This window comes from Triplophysa rosa, linkage group LG16, assembly GCF_024868665.1.
Source record: "Triplophysa rosa linkage group LG16, Trosa_1v2, whole genome shotgun sequence".
In the NCBI taxonomy this organism is placed as follows: Eukaryota; Metazoa; Chordata; class Actinopteri; order Cypriniformes; family Nemacheilidae; genus Triplophysa; species Triplophysa rosa.
Window position 1 is genome coordinate 21,654,412 of NC_079905.1, and position 8,702 is coordinate 21,663,113.

Below are 8,702 nucleotides of genomic sequence, written 5' to 3' on the forward strand. Positions count from 1 at the left end.
CTATAAATGCCCCTAAATATGATGCGGCACAAAACAAAACGTGATTGGTGGCTTTACCTGTCAGTCACAGGGCATCTTGGGCAGTCCATGGCCATTCAAAGTAGCAAAGGTTAGCAGACCTTTGAAAGTCTGGCTACGCGAAAAATAAATTCAAAAAGATTTTTGAAAGTAGCACTGGTGCACAAAAAGATTAAATCTTCCCTGCACAATCATCTGTTCAACAACACTCTTATGTCTCTCTTTGTGCTTTCTCATTTTAACTGGGGCATTTTGCTATTCCCAGGGTCTCAGCAATATCATACCACTGCCAGATTGTCTTCATGGTCCATCTTGCCGAGAGAGACTCACACACACATGCTTCTAAAAGGTGTGATAGACATCTCATTACATTTTCATGTGCCACTAACTGCCCCGTATCCAGCGCCTCTGGTCACGTGACAGGAGTCGCCATATCAACCGTGATTTAGGGAAGTGCTGTGCCGGAGGCGGACGTCTGTGCTTGCGCTCCCAAACGTTAATTAATTTCCCACTCGTCTCTCCCTGCAGCTATCTTCCCTGCTCTCTTTCAGGTACTGCTGCGTCTGCCTGGGATTATTTCAGGGGGGGTTTATGTTGACAGGTCAGAGCCGACGAAAGTCTGGAGGCTTTAATTGCCTTGTTAGGGCTTCAAGAAGCTCTAGTTTGAGATGAGGAAATAACAGTTTGTCTGTCCATGCGTTTGTTAATACAGGACAACAGCAAGAAATGTTTCAATACTGAGTGACGTATGGACTCCTGAAAAACCTCAGTGTGTGCGACCCAGTAAACCTTTTTTCAGATGTGTCAGAGACTTTATGAGAGAGGAACAGGTGAAGCAGGACATAAGAAGGTCTTAAACTCACCCAAGGCGCTGCTGGAATATAATTTAGCTATACGTCAGCAGGGATGGATTACTGACCGGGCCAATGGGGCCTTTGACTACCATGAGCCCGAGGGGGCCCTGGGCTTCAAGGTTGCGCCATCCAGTTTGGTACAGAAAACATTTATTAATTAATATATGGGTCCCATAGACAAGGCCTCTTAGACAAGGCTTGTCGTCTGTGAGGGCTACCTGACACTCCTGTGAACACACTGTAAAAATGATATGATCAACAAGTCAGGGCAACACATGTTACTTTAACTTATTAAATTAAAGCAACCATGTCCCAACTTTATTTTTCAAATACGAGAATCAACTTGATTCTTTAAGCCACTTCAATGTAATGTATGTTGAAATTACTTGTTAACTTGAGTCAATTTACAGATGTTCCCACCATCACTTTTTCTTTTGCCTATTGATTATTTTTTAATAAAAATATGGCATGGAGAGAGCAATAGAGATTCAACTGGGCTCATCAACCATCACATCTTCCAGAACGGCAAGAAACCTGAGAGTGGTGATCGACGATCAGCTTAACTTCACAGATCAGGTTGCCAGCACCACCCGGTCCTGTAGATTCATCCTCTACAATATTAGGAAAATTAGACCTTTCCTATCCGAGCATGCTACGCAAGTCCAAGTCCAGGCTCTTGTTCTGTCCAGTCTGGACTATTGCAATGCGCTACTGGCTGGATGCCCAGCTTGCACAACCAAACCTCTACAGATGATCCAGAATGCAGCAGCAAGAGTGGTCTTCAATGAACCGAAGAGAGCGCACGTCACTCCTCTCTTCATTAAGTTACATTGGCTCTCTATAGTCGCTCGCATCAAATTCAAGACTCTGCTCCTGGCCTACAAGACCACCACTGATTTGGCACCCCCTTACCTTCACTCGCTAATGCAGACTTATGTACCCGCCAGATCCTTACGCTCTGCAAACGAACGACGTCTTGTGGTGCCATCCCAAAAAGGTAAAAGATCTCTCTCACGTACCTTCTTTGGATCGGTACCACATTTGTGGAATGATCTGCCTGCTGCTACAAGATCAGCAGATTCTGTAGCCATCTTTAGGAACCATCTGAAAACACATCTCTTCCTTCAACACCTGACTGATCATTTCTGACTTCTATCTCTTTCCTACTCTTTCAAAAAAAAAAAAGCTTAGCTCTGTATACTGTGGTAGGCTATATGAGACCAGTTTTATTGCACTTATGCCTTTTGTTGTCCTTATGTTGTTCCAATTGCTTCCATTGTTTCCCTCATCTGTAAGTCGCTTTGGATAAAAGCGTCTGCTAAATGACTAAATATAATGTAAATGTAAATACATGAATATTTGAAAGTTAATTAAGGATGGGTTTCTTATAAGCCTTAATTTGCCTCATTGTTTATTTTTCACTGTGTAACTAATATTAGACTTGTAAAGAGAAAACAATATATAATAAAAAAATATTTGAAAATGATATCCCTATAACTTGATTCTGTTAACCATGTATGGACTATTTTCAAGTGTATAGCACAGGCATTTGACGCAGAGCGAGAATGCTTTGAATATTTATGATCATCTTAACTTTCACTTTCTATATGCGCAGCTAAGGGAAAGAACATGAAAAATAGTGGGAGGGGGGCCTTTTGAAGTCATAATCCGTCGCTGTACGTCAGAGTGCCATGATTCTGATTTAAGCACAAAACAAAATCTTAAACAGAAGATGTAAGAGATATCAAATCATTATCAGGGAAGCGAGTGTGCACTACAGCTGTACACCTGCAATGTAAGAACATACCCCACCCAGACAACTGAAAGTTTGTAATATCAGGAAAGACAAAATCCTCTTTTTTCTGTGGAACTGTTTTGCACCACTGGATCAGGATCAGATGCAACCAAACCACTCTTAATAATTCTAAAATGTCACATTAGAAGTAGCAACAGCAGCTTTTCTGTCGACTATCGCTGCGTCCCAAATCGCTTAATGTGACAGTACGTACTGAATTTGAATAAGTATACCTATTGCCATTAAAACAGTACGTTCTACATAGTATGAGTGGGAGTAGTATGAATATATTTCACACGTATACTGCATCAGCCATGTTTTATGGTCATGTGAGCCGAATGCTCTATGACGTACTAACAACAACCTGAGTGTTGAAAAAAAAATTTAGTCATGAAAAAGCCTTTTATTGGCACTTACCTGTACATTAAAAACGGATGCCGCCATACAGTTTTCCGCTATATTTATTTGATTTACTTTTGAAATTTGACCGTTGCTCAGTTGTGATTTGTGAAGTTTAAAAGTTCCCCTCAACCCGGTGAATACTCAAGATACATTTGACACACTCAGTATGCAATACAGTTTCCTTAACATTTGCTTTCCCGTTTTTAAGACTTTCTTAAAATAATACAATAATAAAAAAAGAATAATTTAATTTCATTGCTCTCTGAAAGGAACAGCTGAGATGTCATGATATATGATTCGTGGGAACCCTTTACAATGGTTGTATTTGTTAACAATTAGTAAATGCATTAGCTAACACTTACAGCATTTATTCATTTTAATTCATGTTATATTCAGCATTTACTAATAAATGTTTCAAATCCAAAGTTGTATCTGTTAACATTAGTTAATGCACCATGCACTTAACATTAACAAGCGTTAAAGGAGTAGTTGACTTTCAAAATAAATGTTCATGATAATTTACTCACCCCCATGTCATCCAAGATGTTTATGTATTTGTTTCTTTAGTCGAAAAAGAAATGAAGGTTTTTGATGAAAATATTCCAGGATTTTTCTCCATATAGTGGACTTCAATGGACTCCAAACGGTTGAAGGTCAAAATGACAGTTTCAGTGCAGCTTCAAAGGGCTTTAAACAATACCAGACGATGACTAAGGGTCTTATCTAGCGAAACGATCATTTTCTAAAAAAAATAAAATGTGCATGCTTTATAAACACAAATGCTCGCCTTGCTCTATTCTGCGATGCGCGTTCATGACTTCACGTAATACGTAATTACGTTGAAATCGTGCACGGTCAACTTGTAAACACTGACTCGGTACTTCCGCCTACGTCAAGCGTGACGTTTTCAATGTAATTACGTTTACGTTAATTAATTACGTATAACAGTAACAACGATATTGAAGCATAAGTTAAGCCAGCAAGAACAAAAAAACACTCATCTTTAAAAGAAAAACAAATAAGAAACACAGAATCGAACATGCTGCAATGCGTCTTGGGAACTTTCAAACTCTTGCAATACTGCTTGTTCAGAATACACTGTTTTGTAAGTTGGGCAAACTTCCTCACACATTTTGGCCAAAAACTTGAGAATCTAAGTCCAGTCAACAAAATCATCTTTGCTAGAAACATGTTTAGGCAAATTTTGTTCAGTATATGCAAAACAATCATTTGACTCTTTTAACTAAAAATGCTATGTTCAAGTTACTTATTTATCTTTGTAGGGAGAACATTTTGCAAGTTGGATTTTTTCAGTGGCAGTTATAAAGTGAGCGGTGCTTTTCTCATGTACGATATCATGCAGACATGAACAGACATGCACACTTGGTGCCCTGCAGGAGGTTCCAGGAGAATGGGACCCCCCACCATGCCGGAGGAGCTGAGAGAGAGAGAGAGGGAAATGAGGGAGGAGGATCCACACCTCCACTCAACTGTCACACTACATCAGTTACTCAGACTGTGAGTCTGCAGCCTCTCCAGAACGTCTCCTGCACCGTCCCGCACACACATGACATTGCTGAGGTCACACATGAGGTCTTACTGTGAGGACAACCGTAAATAATAAACAAATAATTTTATATAAAAATGTCATGTTATCTTCTTACAGTATAGCCTACATGGGACTCTTGAAGTCTTTAATAAATGTCTTTTGAAGTAAAACGATACATTTGTGAGAGGAATTTTCTTTCTTATTTTCCTATTTTGAGCCTGTTTAGGGAAACCTAAACCAAAGCAAAACAAACACATCACAGGGCTAATTTCAAATATAGCGATATATCAGTAACTTCAAATCTCAGTGGTTCTTGTGACAAAATACGAGACATGCAGCAATGTCCAGACATGTCCATACATGCAGCAACCAGTAAGATTTGTCTTGTAAGGACGTGCCGCCATATTTGAACTTAGCGATAATATGTGTTTGGTTTCAGTTTCGATAAATAAGCTCAAAATATGGTTTTGCTTCGCACAAACTTGATTTTGTTTTAGAAGACATTTGTGATTCTGGACCACACAATCAGCCATAAGGGTCAATTATTTATTAATAATTGAGCCGAATAAATAAGCTTTCCATTGATGTATGGTTTGTTAGGATAGGACAATATTTGGCCAAGATACAACTATTTGAAAATCTGTAATCTGAGGGTGTAAAAAAATCTAAATAGTGAGAAAATGGCCTTTGAAGTTGTTAATCAGAGACGCTGTAGCAGGCCGTTGCCAAGAAGAAACAGGTCTGTTTTCACACTCACCGCTGTAATGACGTTGTGGAGAGTAGAACAACCTGAAAGCGGAAATTCTAAACTTTACATCGATACCAAACTTGAGTGGATATTTCCCAAATAGCGGACAGTAGCGAGTAAAGTTTGTAGATGTGTTTCTGGCCATTTTTGTCACGTTTTGCTGCATCCACTCATGATTTTTTTAAATATATTTAAAAATATCTTCATGGAACATGATCTTTACTTAATAAAGAAAAAGGGATCATTTTGACCCATACAATGTTTTGTTGGCTCTCCCTACAAGTATATACGTGCTATGACTGGTTTTGTGTCATTTATTAACTCAATGAAATCATCTAAATACTTGGATACATGATGGATGTTTGTGCTCTTTGGAGCTTCAACAAGTTGGGACCTGTGTAGAATTAGTGTCAAGTCAAATACTGTGTTAGTTTGATGAGATGTATTTGAAGAGTTTGGTTGCAAAATGAGATAATGTTTTTTTATTATGTTATCATGTTTTTATTGTGTTAGGTAGCTGTATTTTTTTTTCGTTATTATGGCTTAAATCAAAACAAACCAACTGCAGTTTGATTGATATTCATTGGAATGCACAATAAAAAAACATGATCTTTGTATTTTTTATCTCATTTTGCAACCAAACTCTTCATTTATACAATTAGTTGCCATCTTTGCTCATGGGCATTTAGTTTCAAATTCCATGTGACCAGTGACTCTGCTAATTGGTTGATAGAAAACCCTTCACTTGTGACTGTCCTGAGCTGTGACTCCAGAGGCAGGTCCATTTCACCCCCGTAAGACCACTCCAAAAAATTTGCCACATGAACTGTATAGTAATGAGATGTATATTCCATTAATAAAAACAACAGCAATGGCAAAAGTTGAGGGGGGGGCAAGGTGAAAGTCATATTCTATAGCCCCTAACCATACCATGAAATATGAATAAATGCTTCAGTAATTTGTTGGTGTGTGTGTAAATCAGGATTTAAGAGATGGTTGTTTGTTTTTTCTGTTAGCAGGTGGTTGTGTAAGTGTATGTGAGAAGCGCTGAAGTTTCAGGACTCATCTGAATTCACACACACACGGCATTCAAATACATTCAAATAAAGGCAGTGTATGAATGCTGAATCCAAATGGAAGCTGACTTTTAATTATCCTGACGTTTATCTCTGCGTGTGTGTGTGTGGGGGGGACAGTGTGTGTGTCGTACTCTCTTCTGGTGCTGTGATCGCCTCTGATGAGCTCTGGGCTGAATAATTGATTGGCAGCACTGAAAGTTTGATGCTTTTGCCTGCAGGCGGGATTAACCTGCAGTGTGTCTGTCGCACACGCACACGCACACGCACACGCACACGCACACGCACACGCACACACACACGCACACGCACACACACACACACACACACACACACACACACACACACACACACACACACACACACACGCGCAGACAGCAGACGGTCGGCCCGGTCAGAATCTACAGAAGCTCTGTCTACACCCTGTGGCCCTCATTGAGAATGCACCTGCTGTTCACGCACAGACATATTCATCATTTATTTACACATTTACACCCAGAGTCTCGTCTGAATAGCATTTTCTGTTCAGTTGAAAAACTAATAATTGTGGATAGCGGCCCCACAAAACTATTTGTCCAAAGTCAAAAGTGTGTAAATGTCATGGTGTGTAGACAGGTGAATTCTTGAGTATGTAACAAAAGGATCTGTGTCATCTGTGGAGGTTTTTAGGATTGAGCACAAGGTCAGTCATTACTTCGTTTCATTTTGATTAATGTCATGGTCCTGCCTTCTTGTTCAGGATTTTCTAGTCTTGTGGCAGGATCGTGACAGATCCCTTATGTTTAGTGTGAGAAAGCCATGGGGTGTTTATCTTTTGATATTCCATGTGTTTTCTCGTGTCTTGTCATTGGCCCCGCCCCTCTCGTTTCCCGTATTACTTCCCGGCCGTGTTTCATTACCCTCACCTGCCCTGTGTTATTATCCCTCGTTTGTGTTCCCTTTAAATAGTCCTCATGTTTCATTGTCTTGTTGCTCGTCCGTTGTATTCAGTGTACCCTGTACCTGTGCTATGTGCTATGTGCTTGTGTTCGTGTTCCTGTGTACCTGTACCTGTGTGCTCCCTGTGTCCTGTATTATCTTGCCTTGAGTCCTTGACGTTGTGTCGTGTTTATTTTTTATTTTTTAGTCCTGCTGTTTTTGCCCCCACGTGGGAAGTTTTGGTTTACCTTTTTGATATATTTTAGTTGCCTTGTCTGTTCCCCATTGTGGGTGTTTTTGTTTTTTGGGAACAAATGAAGTATATTTGTTAACCCCTTCACCGCCGCTGCCTGCACTTGGGTTCTTCCTGTGAAACCGTGACAGATTAATGGCTGTAAATAGAAAAGAACACACAGTACTGACAGAAGTCGCGTTCTCTCTGTGTTTATTATAGAATACAGTCAAACGTGACAAAGTCAGAGGAACTGATGGTAAGTTCCATTTTACCTTCACACATGGACATACAAAAGTGCTTGAAATGTGTCTCTTGTTGTATTGTTTTCCAGTATAATGTTTATGTTTTATTTTCTCTTGCTCCTGTCTTTTACTCCGTCTGTCATCGTGACCTCATTCTGCCTGTCGTCATGACCTTTCTGCCGCCCAACTGCCCTCGCGCCAACATTTGCCAAAGTCTCTCTCTCGTTCTGTGTAGCTGTCACCTCACTGATGTACATCTGCTTATTTATTCATGAAATGACGCTTAATATTATTCACCATGAGCGGACTCTGCATTGCAATGCGTGTGTGTGCGTATGTGAGTATGTGCTTACTCTGGCTTGTGGGAATAGTGAATGAGAAACCTACAACAAAATCCAGAAAATAATAGCCTGTTATGACACTAAAAATAAACATTTCTTGAAATATCCCAAAACACAATTCAATTCAATTTCTTTCAATCCTATAGACACTTAATTGTTTTTCTTATAGTTCGTAATGTCAAATCTCACAATATTCTTTCACATGTTTTCGTCTCTGCTGTTTTTGTGTAAATGTTTTCTGTAAACGGCTTTCCAACGATGTGAAAAGTACCATAGAACTCAAATAGAATTGAATATACGTATATATATATGTAGTGTCTCAAGTGACCAGTGAAAATTAGAAGCTCCATACCAGAACGTCAGAGCTGAGTGTGAGTTTGCAGTGGATTGTGGGTAACACCAAAGTCCGTTTAGGGAAGTCGTGCCACTCGGCGGCCATCTTTTCACGTAATTCAAACAAGACGTGAATGGGAATGCTGATATTTCTACAATCGCCTGCCAATTAAACAACGTATTTAAAATCA